The 13,929-nt window shown below is 40.5% G+C and overlaps 1 protein-coding gene across 1 annotated transcript in view; it reads left to right on the top strand.

Moving 5' to 3' along the window:
* ME1 (malic enzyme 1) overlaps positions 1 to 13,929 on the top strand; it is a 182,868-nt gene that overhangs the window by 60,879 nt on the left and 108,060 nt on the right. The window lies entirely within an intron of this gene.

Here is a 13,929-nt window from a genome sequence, read left to right as displayed (position 1 = left end):
ATTCTTAACCACTGCGCCACCAGGGAAGCCCTACACGACCTGATTCTTAATGATGTGCCTGAAACTACCAGGAAAAGTGGGGGGAAAAAGGTCACAGGAGAAAATTCTATAAAGCATATATCTATTTTTATTTATTTTTTAATTCTATTTTCTCTGGAAGAAGAATTTCTCCATTCAAATTTTCTGTAGTTCTGCTGGTAGCTATATATGTTGCAGAAGAAAAAAAATAAAGTTGGAAAGTTCTTTTTATTGCAGCCTCAGGATTAGAAAAGAGAGTGTCATAGATGCAGAGACTCTTGAGACACAGCTTACTAATATCATTCTAGACCAAATCTTTTTTTTTTTTTTTTTTTGCGGTACACGGGCCTCTCAGTGTTGTGGCCTGTCCTGTTGCGGAGCACAGGCTCCGGATGCGCAGGCTCAGCGGCCATGGCTCACGGGCCCAGCCGCTCCACGGTATGTGGGATCTTCCTGGACCGGGGCATGAACCCATGTCCCCTGCATTGGCAGGCGGACTCTCAACCACTGCACCACCAGGGAAGCCCCAAATCTTCTTTCTTATTTGTAAGTTAGTGAGACGAGAAGAGTTAACTGACTTGTCTAGGGTTTCATAGCTGTGACTAAAACTCTTCTTCCTACCCAGTGCCCTTCTATAGTAGGAAGCCAAAAAGTATGATATGGTCCACTCATTAAATGGTAGTGTGTGTCAGTTACATAAACTGATGTCCTAAACTGTGAGATCAACATATGTAACTTTATTGTATTTTAATTCATTATAAAATAACATTTAAGTAACTCCTTTGGAATTGGAGGACTAACTACAACAAAAATTGAAAATGTATAAAGGCCAGAAAAGTAATAGAATTAATAATTAAATATTATTAATGCACAGCACATGAAAATAGTTAATTAGGGAACCAAGCTTATTAATATATTTGTGCAAATCATTAAAATATGGTTTTCATGCCATAGTTCTGCCACTTTAAAGATTTATTCCCTGGCAAGGAGAGAGTGTCAAGCCAAGAGGAATGTCACAGAAAGGACCATTAGTTCCCAAAAGGTTGTCACATGATCCATATCTCTACACCCTCCCATCCACTCTGTTTCTACCTCTCATAACTCTCAGACCTTCTTGTTAGGCAGTTGATTCACTTCTCCAATATTCAACTCTCCTGCTTTGATTGTTAGTCCGTGGCACTTCTATTCCATCGTGATGTACGTTGAGCTGTTTGTGTTCAGGTTGGCTCCAGACACCTTACCTGTGAGTAGGAAACCCTGACTGCACATAGCCTGGTCACCTGGGCTCTACCTCATGTACTCTCTTGCTGGTCAGATGGCTATAGGCGCAAATGGTTTATAGTATAGGATAACCCTTTATACTAGTGTTGAGAACGAGTTTACATCTCATAGTAAGATGGAAGGACCACTGCTCTAGGTGTCACAAGATCAGAGTTTTTGTTCCACTTCTGCTACTAAGTAGCTGTTGAAGCTTGAAAAAAAAAATCACTCGTCTTCCTTCTGCTCAAAGAGAAATGTATTTACATTTACTTCACTTTTCTCTTAAAGATGGGAAATAAAATCATTTCCTGAAAAAAGTCAAAATGTTGGAAAATTACAGACTAATTACAAATACCCATGTATCCATCATCTAGAGTTGACATTTGTTAACACTGTATCACATTTGATTTTTTAAAAAATTAGTGGTAAACTAAGATCAGGAAGAAGACAAGGTTGCCCACTCTCACCACTGTTATTCAACATAGTTTTGGAAATTTTAGCCATGGCAATCAGAGAAGAAAAGGAAATAAAAGGAATCCAAATTGGAAAAGAAGAAGTAAAGCTGTCACTGTTTGCAGATGACATGATACTATACATAGAGAATCCTAAAGATGCTACCAGAAAACTACTAGAGCTAATCAATGAATTTGGTAAAGTAGCAGTATACAAAATTAATGCACAGAAATCTCTGGCATTCCTATACAGTAATGATGAAAAACCTGAAAGTGAAATCAAGAAAACACTCCCATTTACCATTGCAACAAAAAGAATAAAATATCTAGGAATAAACCTACCTAAGGAGACAAAAGACCTGTATGCAGAAAATTATAAGACACTGATGAAAGAAAATAAAGATGATACAAGTAGATGGAGAGATATACCATGTTCTTGGATTGGAAGAATCAATATTGTGAAAATGACTCTACTACCCAAAGCAATCTACAGATTCAATGCAATCCCTATCAAACTACCACTGGCATTTTTCACAGAACTGGAACAAAAAATTTCACAATTTGTATGGAAACACAAAAGACCCCGAATAGCCAAAGCAATCTTGAGAACGAAAAATGGAGCTGGAGGAATCAGGCTCCCTGACTTCAGACTATACTACAAAGCTACAGTAATCAAGACAGTATGGTACTGGCACAAAAACAGAAAGATAGATCAATGGAACAGGATAGAAAGCCCAGAGATAAACCCACGCACATATGGTCACCTTATCTTTGATAAAGGAGGCAGGAATGTACAGTGGAGAAAGGACAGCCTCTTCAATAAGTGGTGCTGGGAAAACTGGACAGGTACATATAAAAGTATGAGATTAGATCACTCCCTAACACCATACACAAAAATAAGCTCAAAATGGATTAAAGACCTAAATGTAAGGCCAGAAACTACCAAACTCTTAGAGGAAAACATAGAACACTCTATGATATAAATCACAGCAAATCCTTGTTGACCCACCTCCTAGAGAAATGGAAATAAAAACAAAAACAAATGGGACCTAATGAAACTTCAAAGCTTTTGCATAGCAAAGGAAACCCTAAACAAGACCAAAAGACAACCCTCAGAATGGGAGAAAATATTTGCAAATGAAGCAACTGACAAAGGATTAATCTCCAAAATTTACAAGCAGCTCATGCAGCTCAATAGCAAAAAAACAAACAACCCAATCCAAAAATGGGCAGGAGACCTAAATAGGCATTTCTCCAAAGAAGATATACAGACTGCCAACAAACTCATGAAAGAATGCTCAACATCATTAATCATTAGAGAAATGCAAATCAAAACTACAATTGGATATCACCTCACACCAGTCAGAATGGCCATCATCAAAAAATCTAGAAACAATAAATGCTGGAGAGAGTGTGGAGGAAAGGGAACCCTCTTGCACTGTTGGTGGGAATGTAAATTGATACAGCCACTATGGAGAACAGTATGGAGGTTCCTTAAAAAACTAAAAATAGAACTACCATACGACCCAGCAATCCCACTACTGGGCATATACCCTGAGAGAACCATAATTCAAAAAGAGTCATGTACCAAAATGTTCATAGCAGCTCTGTTTACAATAGCCAGGAGATAGAAACAACCTAAGTGTCCATCATCGGATGAGTGGATAAAGAAGATGTGGCACATATATACAATGGAATATTAGCCATAAAAAGAAACAAGATTGAGCTATTTGTAATGAGGTGGATAGGCCTAGAGTCTGTCATACAGAGTGAAGTAAGTCAGAAAGAGAAAGACAAATACCGTATGCTAACACATATATATGGAATTTAAGAAAAAAAAATGTCATGAAGAACCTAGGGCTAAGACAAGAATAAAGACACAGACCTACTAGAGAATGGACTTGAGGATATGGGGAGGGGGAAGGGTAAGCTGTGACAAAGTGAGAGAGTGGCATGGACACATATACACTACCAAACGTAAAATAGATAGCTAGTGGGAAGCAGCCACATAGCACAGGGAGATCAGCTCCGTGCTTTGTGACCACCAGAGGGGTGGGATAGGGAGGGTGGGAGGGAGGGAGATGCAAGAGGGAAGAGATATGGGAACATATGTATATGTATAACTGATTCACTTTGTTATAAAGCAGAAAGTAACACACCATTGTGAAGCAATTATACTCCAATAAAGATGTAAAAAAACCCAAAATTAGTGGTAACACTGAAGGCCCCTTTGGCCTCCAACCTTACTCCCGTTACCTTCACCCATCCTGAAGGCAGTTGTTTATTCATTGCCCACTAATGGCCTGAAATAAAATATCGTAAAATATCCATAATATAGCATTGGATTAGATGAACAGTAAGTTATAATAACGTAGTTGTTATTATTTCTTAACTATGCTGCAAAAAAGGAATTTTTTTTCCCCAAACGTATGGTTCTTTTTTCTGCCCAAATGTTCCTGTTTTCTCACATAGTATCTGAGGACATTACCACACTGTATCTGCGTTCTTCGAAAAGAATACTGCCTGTGCTTCTTCTTGGAATTCTAAAAATTGAATTGTAATAGCTAGCATGTTACCACCATTTGGAAGAATATTACATTAGTAATTGGGTCACAGAAGTGACAACAGAGCTATTCAGCTATACGTGGATAGTCCTCTTGTATTTTCCGTGGTGTCTAGCCCTGTGTCGTGTCTTTCATAAAATAAATATGAATCTATGATAAATGATGGAATGAACATCTGAATTTCACTTTTTAATATGTACACTATTTACATTAGGGTTGTATTGCTTGTAAGAAGTTAATACAAACTTATCTGCTTAAGACAACATCTGTTTATTAGGTCGCAGTTCTGAAGGTCAGAATTCTGGCGTGGTATGCTTGAGTCTATGTTCAGGATATCACAAGGCTAAAATCGCGGGATCGGCCAGACTGAGCACTCCACCAGGGGCTTACGGAGAAATCTGCTCCCAGGCTTCTTATTCTTGGCAGAATTCAGTTCCCTGTGATTGTAGGGCTGAGGTCTCTGTTTCCTGCTGGCTGTTAGCCAGGGATGGCTTTCGGCTGCTGGAAGTAGCTCTTGTTCTTTGCCACTTGGCGTCCTCTAAGTTTGAACCAGTGCTTGGAGTCTTTCTCACTCTGAACCTTTGACTTCCCCTTCTGTGACCAGCTGGAGAAATTCTCTGCCTTTAAAGAGTACAAGTCCACCCAGATGACCTTGCTACCTGAGGCCCAGCCGTGCTATCCATTAGGTGACAACCTAATCAGAATAAAATCCGTCACGTGCACAGTCCTGGGATGATTCAGGATGTGAACACCAGGGAGATGGGAAATCTTGGGAACCTCTTAGAAATCTGCCCACCACGCTAATTGTCACTCCTCAGGAGGATTGAGACTAAAAATAGAGCTTTAAACATTTTCTGCAGTAAACAAGATTATCATTGAAGAGCAAAATCAAATAGTTACCCAAAGAAAAATGTCATGCATGTTAGCAATATTAGGATGTTATGTGGGGAAAAAAACACCTCAAAACCTTACGTTTGGAAGTAGATGACCAGAGGAAATTAGAAATCTACCCTTCTCTTCTAATCTCAATTAAAAAGTTTTTTACTTGTATAATAAATTGGTGTTCAGTAACAAGGATGTCACCTTCCACTGGCCCTTGACCTTTCCACTGGGTCCCTCCCAACCTACAGACTCTGTCTCTTCCTACGTTTATTTCTCAGCTAAACCAGAATGAAGCCTGAGACGCTTACACCACCTTATTTACTTTTCTTCCAAAGCTGATGTGATCTTATAATTTGTGATTCTTCCTCAGACCTAGTGGCTTGGAAGCTGTCAGTTGGTTCTCTCATTATTTCTTAAGTCTTTTGCTGTCATTAAAATCTGTTGCCCCCATGTTAACACTAAGATCTCAAATTGCTGATCACTTAGCCGCAGGTGCTCCAAGTCCTACAACTGGGCATTGACTCTGGTTCTTGCTATACTTTCCCAGGGGCTTTCCCCATAAATTGTGATTTCTTCGGTCTGGTCCTTGTCCTTGTCATTTTCAGAAGACTCCCGAAATTATATATATCGACCACATAGCACCTCGGTGTTCTCCAGCCCAGATTGTTTGCTGTACTGCTTTCCCCACCATTGGGTTAGCTCATGCCAGAATCATATCTGAACTACCTTCCCCCTTTCTTCTTACTTATATTCTATCACTTCTTTTTTTTTTTTTTCTGTGAGAAATGTAGAATTCCTGACTTCAAGAGTTCATAATCTAATAGGACAGACGTATAAGAAAGTGAAAAATTATATGACAATAGGATGTGTTATGTTACAGAAAAGCAGCAAGGGTCTGTGGGATTCCAGAGACATTCCAGCTCAGCTTGAATGTCGGTCAGGAAATATTTCCAAGAGGAGGTAACGCTTGCAGTGTCTCTGATAAGCAATTAGGAGCCAGCGTAGCAGTGAAGAGCAGTGGGGGGCGTTGGAGGGAGGCCTAAAGGAATCCTTTAAAGACCATCCGAGTTGGAAACTAGATCGTTCTCAGGCTGAACTAGTTGAGTCAATGCCAAGAGCAAAGGAAGCAACCAAAACTGGGAGATAAAGCCAAAAGATGAGATACTCAGCAGAAGCTGAGGCAAAGTGAGCCTTGAAAATGAGTCCGAGGGTGGGAGGAGAGCAGGGTCCAGAGGCCTTCGCTATGCGTGAGAGTGAAACAGAGGACTGCTTCGGAGCCTGGAGAGTGCCAGCGTGTAAGGGTCAAGCAGAAACAGGAGACGGTGGAGCAGACCAGGAAGAGGGCAGAGAGTGACAGCAGGAGGACACACTGGGCTTGAGGACAGACATACTAACACTGTATTCACGGATGAACAGTGAACAGTAGAAGGAGGTTTCCAGGTGGAGGAGAGCTGGAAGCTGGAAGCCTCTACTTTGTCTTCCGAGTGAAAAATGGTGTGGTGTGTGAATCTGAGGAGAGTGTAGAAGGGTGGGTGGGGATGGGGGACGGGGGAGAAAGGAAGTAGCTCTCATCGACAGTGGGGATGGGGGACGGGGGAGAAAGGAAGTAGCTCTCATCGACAGTCTCAGAATAACCAATAGAAGGTCCTCGAGGGAGTCATGCTGAGTTGTGAGGACCTGGCTGAGAGTGGAGAGGCCATGAGGTTTTAGCGGATCTAACACACCCAGCTGAGCGCCCGTCTCAAGCAGCATTCTGCAGTAGGGCTTGAGGAAAAGAGAAGGCAGGTGGATTGATTTAAATTTGGAGGTTTTGCGCAAGGGTGTGATGGGAAGAGAAAAAGTCAAGGGAGTTAAGAATGGTTGGCAGAACAGATAAAAATCTAGCTGAATAAAGAAGGAAGTTCAGTCAGGATAGACCGCTAATTTGGAGGAAAAAAATAAAAGCAGCTACCAAAAGCCAGGAGACATTAATGAGGTCAAAATGTAGTTATATCAGAAGTGTGATATTTGGAAAAGTATGATGTGGGCTAGATCCCCACATCACAGACTATAGTGACATTTCCGATAGATTTAAAGAACTGGATCAAACCTAGAAAAAAAAATTAAAATATAGGAACATGATTGATGAGGGAGGGCTTTGTATACTTAAAAGAAATGTAAGAAATCTGAAAGGAGAAAAATCAATTCATTTTACTATAAATAAATGGAAAACAACAACAAACAAAAGTGAAAGATGAGAAATTAAGAAACGAATTTGTACAAGTATGATAAGCAAAGGGATAAAAATCCTTCATCTGTAAAGATGGGATCTGGATTGATATTTCCCCAGTAGCTGTGGATAATTATAGCTTCTTTTTGCACGTCTAGCACCAGTTTTTTTGTGTTCCTCAAAGATAACAGCAGCAGTCAGTCTGCACCCTCTCTCTGTCTCACGCTCATCCTGTCTCTGATTAAAAGGGCCCGGAGCCCAGCATGGGGTGTTGGAGCCTGAGTGGGTCGAGAACAGCTGTGTAGGCGGGCAGCCTGGCTCAGGGGTGAGAGCCAATCAAGGGGAAGGGAGGATCTGGGTAGGAGAGCGGTCCAGCGCCAGGTGTGAGAGCCCCAGTGGGGCAAAGAGGGCATCCATGTGGGAGGGCTGCCTACTTCAGAGACTGGAACCTTAGCGGAAGTAAGTGGGGTGTGACACAGCGAGCGGGGACAAGATTGATTTCACACAGGCAGACCCATCAAGTAAGGAAATATATTAAGCACGATGGGAGGTAGGTTTCTCGCTCTAGGAGAAAGTTGTTACAAATGTGAACAGGGGAGAATAGTAGAAGGAACCCTGTGTTGCTGTTGGAATTGGAGGTATTGGTGTGAATTTATGGTTTTCAATGTACAGATAGATGAAGGGATAGTTATAGAAATAAACAGGTATACATAAAATGTGTATATATGCGTGTACATACCCGTATGTGTGTATACATGTAGAGTACATGTGCACACGCATATAGTCTCTAGCTCTGCCCATTGAGTCGGCTTGGCAGCCACAACACCCCAGTAACAAGGAGCACAGCCAGCACTCAGATCTCAATGCTGCTCTCTGCCAAAAGCAACCAGAACGCCTTAGAGAAATTGCTGATCCCAGGGCTGGGCCAGGGTAAGCAAAAGATGAGCTTGGAACCTCTTATACCAGAAAGCAAGGAGGTGCTTAAAGAGTGATGGGGATGTGTCGACAGGACGTAGAAGCCAGCTTGAAGAGGCTGCCTCTGGCCAAATCTGGGACATTGTAAGCACTCAATAAATAATGTTTGCAGCAGATTAGAACCTACTGAGTAAAATAACAAACACAAGCCCACATTGATATGAATAAGTTTAGAGTGGAATGGAGGAATAGGGTATTTACAGAGTTTTGAAGAATTTTCCCATAAAATACTTGTTAATTACAAAGGGAAAAAAGAGCATCTTTGCAGTGAGGAAGCCTGGAAGGCACCACATTAATCAAGTGATCAAAGTGAACATCATCAATAATGGGAGGAAGCAGGAACAGCGCCGCCTGATAGGATGCAGGGAGAAGAAGCCAGCATCACTTCTGTGACCTTCCTGCAAAAGATGTTACAGTCTGAATCGAATCATGAGGAATCACCACCTAAATCCAGATTGAAGGACAGTCTACAAACACACTGACCTGGGGCTTCCCTGGTGGCGCAGTGGTTGAGAATCTGCCTGCCAATGCAGGGGACGCGGGTTCGAGCCCTGGTCTGGGAAGATCCCACATGCCGCGGAGCAGCTAGGCCCGTGAGCCACAACTACTGAGCCTGTGCATCTGGAGCCTGTGCTCCGCAACAAGAGAGGCCGCGACAGTGAGAGGCCTGTGCACCGCGATGAAGAGTGGCCCCCACTTGCCGCGACTAGAGAAAGCCCTCGCACAGAAACGAAGACCCAACACAGCCAAAAATTAATTAATTAATTAATTAATTAATTAAAAAACAAAAAAACACTGACTTATAACTTCAAAAGTATTAAGGTCATGGAAGTCAAGGAAAGACTGAGGAAATGTTTTAGGTTGAACAGGACCAAGAAACATGACAACTAATTACAGCGCAGGATTTTGAACTAGGCTCTTTGGTTATGAAGGATGAATGGTGAAATGTGAAAGGTGTCTGAAGATTATATGATAGTAATGTATCAGTATTAGTTTTCTGATTATAATTTAATTATGTAGGAGAATATTTTTGTTTGTAATGCACTCAATTATTTTGTAATGATGAGGTATCATGCTGGCTACTTAGCTCTCAAATAGTTCAGGAAAAAACAATTGTTTTTTTATTTTTTTATTTTTTTATTTATTTATTTTTTTTCCTTTTTGCGTTATGTGGGCCTCTCACTGTTGTGGCCTCTCCCGTTGCGGAGCACAGGCTCCGGATGCGCAGGCCCAGCGGCCATGGCTCACGGGCCCAGCCGCTCCGCGGCATATGGGATCCTCCCAGACCGGGGCACGAACCCGTATCCCCTGCATCGGCAGGCGGACTCTCAACCACTGCGCCACCAGGGAGGCCCAACAATTGTTTTTTTAAAGGGGGGGGTTCTTTTTTTAAAATAAATTTATTTATTTTTGGCTGCGTTGGGTCTTCGTTGCTATGCGCGGGCTTTCTCTAGTTGCGGCAAGTGGGGGCTACTCTTTGTTGTGGTGCGCGGGCTTCTCTTGTTGCGGAGCATGGGCTCTAGGTGCGTGGGCTTCAGTAGTTGTGGCGCACGGGCTTAGTTGCTCTGCAGCGTGTGGGATCTTCCCGGATCAGGGCTCAAACCTGTGTCCCCTGCATTGGCAGGTGGATTCTTAACCACTGCACCACCAGGGAAGTCCCGAAAAAACAATTCTTTGTAATATACTTGGGAGAATTCTTTTAAGCATTTACTGAAGGATAGAATAATATTGAGCCATGCCTTTAAACATTTTTTTATTGATGTGTAGTTGATTTACAATGTCATGTTAATATCTCCTTTACAGTAAAGTGATTCAGTTATATGTAGATACATTCTTTTTCATATTCCTTTCCATTATAATTTGTCACAGGATATTGAATATAGTTCCCTGTGCTCTACAGTAGGACCTTGTTGTGTATCTATTCTATATATAATAGTTTGCATCTGCTAGTCCCAAACTCCCAATTGTTCCCTCCCCACTGGCAACCACAAGTCTGTTCTCTGTGTCTGTGTGTCTGTTTCTGTTTCATAGATATGTTCATTTGTGTTGTATTTTAGATTCCACATATAAGCGATATCATATGGTATTTGTCTTTCTCTTTCTGACTTATTTTGCTTAGTATGATAATCTCTAGGTCCATCCATGTTGCTGCAAATGGCATTATTTCATTCTTTTTTATGGGTGAGTAATATCGCACTGTATATATGTACCACATCTTCTTTATCCATTCATCTGTCGATGGCCATTTAGGTTGTTTCCGTGTCTTGGCTATTATGAATAGTGCTGGTGTGAACATAGGGGTGCATGTATCTTTTCAAATTATAGTTTTGTCTGAATATATGCCCAGGAGTGGGATTGCTGGGTCATATGGCAGCTCTATTTTTAGTTTTTTGAAGACCCTCCATAGTGTTTTCCATAGTGGCTGCACCAATTTACATTCCCACCAACTGTGTAGGAGGGTCCGCTTTTCTCCACACCCTCTCCAGCATTTGTATTTGTAGACTTTATAATGATGGCCATTCTGACTGAGGTGAGGTGGTACCTCATTGTAGTTTTGATTTGCATTTCTCTAATGATTAGTGATGATGTGCATCTTTTCATGTGCTTTTTGGGCATCTGTATGTCTTCTTGATACATGCCTTCTTAACATTTCCTCTGTTGACTTCCCCTGACTTTAGAAACACTGGTTGTCCTACCTGTTAGATTGTTTTTTTCTCGTGGACTCTTCTTAGTCATCCTATTCTTCTAGTATAGGTACTAATTTGTAATGTTTTCTCCTTGACCTTCTCTTCTTTCTCCTTTAGTAATTTCTTCCATTCCTTTCAACTCTAGGCATATGACTCTTAACTCTGCATCTTTATCCTAGGTTTCTCCTGATCTAGGTTTCTGTGACTTCCATTTTACATGAACTTAGCTTACTTTAGTACGTCTTTTCTCATCAGCCCAGACCTGCTGGTATAACTCAACTTTAGGTTAACTCCTGGAGCTCACTAATGCATACTCAAATTTTGTGAAAAATACGGGGTTTAATTTTCTTCAGCTTCTGCAAGAGAGGATTATTATTGAAAACTGTAGAATGATTGCCTTCTCCACTGGGTTAGGAGAGAGTCATGAACCCATTTCCATAAGAAAATATAAGTCTAGTTAAAATAGAAAGTTGCATGTTAGAAAACGAACTCTATTTTGATATGAAATAAATTTCATTAGAGATGTTATGTGAGACAACATGAAGTAAGAATATTATCTAACAAATCTGTTTTGAGAGTGGAATATATACAGTGGCAGAGGTTATGAGAAAAGTTTGAACTGCGTATATGAGAAAATGATCCACATTTTAAAATTATCTCAGTTCTAACATTAAATAGACACAAAAGTATGAGTATTTTAATTGGCATGTTTAATATACTTTGAATAAAGATTAAATATTTTAAACAAATTGATCAACAAGAAATTGGACCAAGAAAAGGTTTTTATTGTAATTCCATTCATTTAAAAATATCATTCATAAATAACTTTCTTGTCTAAACTTTTCATTTTATAAATATGTATATATTTAAATATGTTCAGATTAATGTTTCATATCCAAGTTTATACCAGGAAGCATGAGTCATTTCTGTGCTGAAACACTTTTGGATATCTCATTAGATTTCTGATCAAGGAGACATTCCAGGAAGTTTTAGAAATTATCCTATCAAAATGCTTGACTTTGGTGGAACATTACAGATTCTTCATTTTATTGAGCTCTCTCCAAGAGTATAGGCACTTTTGTACAGATGAATCTGCTGAATGCAAGAGATTCCAGGTGTCCAAATGGCTCTCTCACTGAAGTTGTACTCATATATTTGTTTAATTAACTCTGGCATTTAATTGATGCAAATTTTAGTAAATTCATTGTCCCTCTTGTTTAAAAAGAATGATACTATTTCCTGAGACCAGTGTTACTTGGAAAACCTTGGCTAACTAACAAGTTCCCAAGGAACATTATTTAATGGTATATTGCCAAGAACATCATAGATAATTCAACAAAATTGCCTTCTTTAAAAAGTCCAACCATATTTCATTTAAATTCGACAGTTATTTATTGAGATCTTTAATGTTGATTGCATAGCTGGGTATGACAGGGATCCAAAAGAAATATATAACTTATAAAGAGCTTATAGTCATTTTGGAGAAACAAAATAACTTCAAACAGCAAAAAATAAACAGGAAAGGATACAATTTAGTGCCAACTTGGTAAATTAATGTTTTTGTTGAATCAGACAGTCATCAGTAATCTGCCTGTGGTACTTACTATCATAATATAATTTTTGGTTACTTAATAAGTCATAATAAGTCTGGGTTTACTTCATGTTTTCTGTACTTAAAACCTTTTTTTGAATATGGAAGGCTTATGTTTTCAGCACTGAAGTCAGCACATACTGTTGGACACATACTATGTGCCAGCACACTTACAGGCATTGGGCTTACAAATGTGAGCAAAATAGTCACTGTCCTTAAGGAACTTGCTGCTTCGTGTGTATATGTGTCCTGGGGGGCGGTGGCAGGGAGGAGACAGACAGCCAACATATGAGAAAATAGTTAAGGGGATTTCAGATGCCTTATACGTATAATGACACTGGTGAAAAAATTAGGGTGGAGGTGCTTGGACTGCTGTTATCAGAGAAGGCCTGTCTGAGGAGCTCGGGTTTGAGTTGAGGCCTGAATGATGAGAGGGATTAGGCTTGTAGTTAGATTTACAGTTTGGAGCTCAAGGGAGTGGTCTTGGTTGAAGATAGAAGTTTGAAAATCTTCATTGTGGACATGACACTGAAAACCACGTCAATCACAGTTGGGACATCGAGTAGGGTGAGAGTTGAGAGCTGACCTTTGACTTTATCAGATGTCAGTCAGCAGTGACTTTGGCAAGAGCTGTTTTTGTGGAGAAGCGAGGAGGAAAGGCCTAATGAACAGGGTGAAGAGAGAATGGGAGGTAAGGATATAAAGGCAGTAAGAATACACCAGTCTTTGAAGCGTTTTGCTGTGAAGGAGAGAGAGTAGAAGGGTGGTGGACGTAATCGGTGCTTTCGGCTGTACATTTGTCGTGTGTGGTGCTTGCATTTGAGTCGTATGTAACGATACTCAGGCAAAACTTTTAAGTGAGGTTAAGACATCTACACATTTCTTATTTTAATTTTTAAAGTTCCTTGTTAAGCTTTCATAGGAAATGCAGGGCTGTCGGAGAGCAGTGTTAAAGACTGAGGGTTAAAGTTGAGAGTCTGAAGAACAGAGTTGCAAACAACTGAGACCACAAATCGAAGAATCAAGTGAAACCGAGCTCTGCCAGCGGGGGAGTTTGCAGCAAAGTAAGGGTTTATTGCAGGGCGCCAAGCAAGGAGGTGGGAGACAAGCCTGGTCTTTGAGTTGTGGGTGTTTTTAAAGGGGAAGAACATAGAGGCTGGACTTTAATCATTGTCTTGTGACATTTCTTAATCGTAGTTTTGGGAGTCAGGATGCTTCTGGTTTAGGGTTCTCTGGACAGTTGGTCCATGGCTTGGAGGTCTGTTAGCTCATCTTGCCCTGGAGAAACAGT

This window comes from Mesoplodon densirostris, chromosome 12 (assembly GCF_025265405.1).
Source record: "Mesoplodon densirostris isolate mMesDen1 chromosome 12, mMesDen1 primary haplotype, whole genome shotgun sequence".
Lineage (NCBI taxonomy): Eukaryota > Metazoa > Chordata > Mammalia > Artiodactyla > Ziphiidae > Mesoplodon > Mesoplodon densirostris.
Note: the sequence above shows the minus strand (reverse complement) of the source record. Positions and strands in the feature narration are given on the sequence as shown.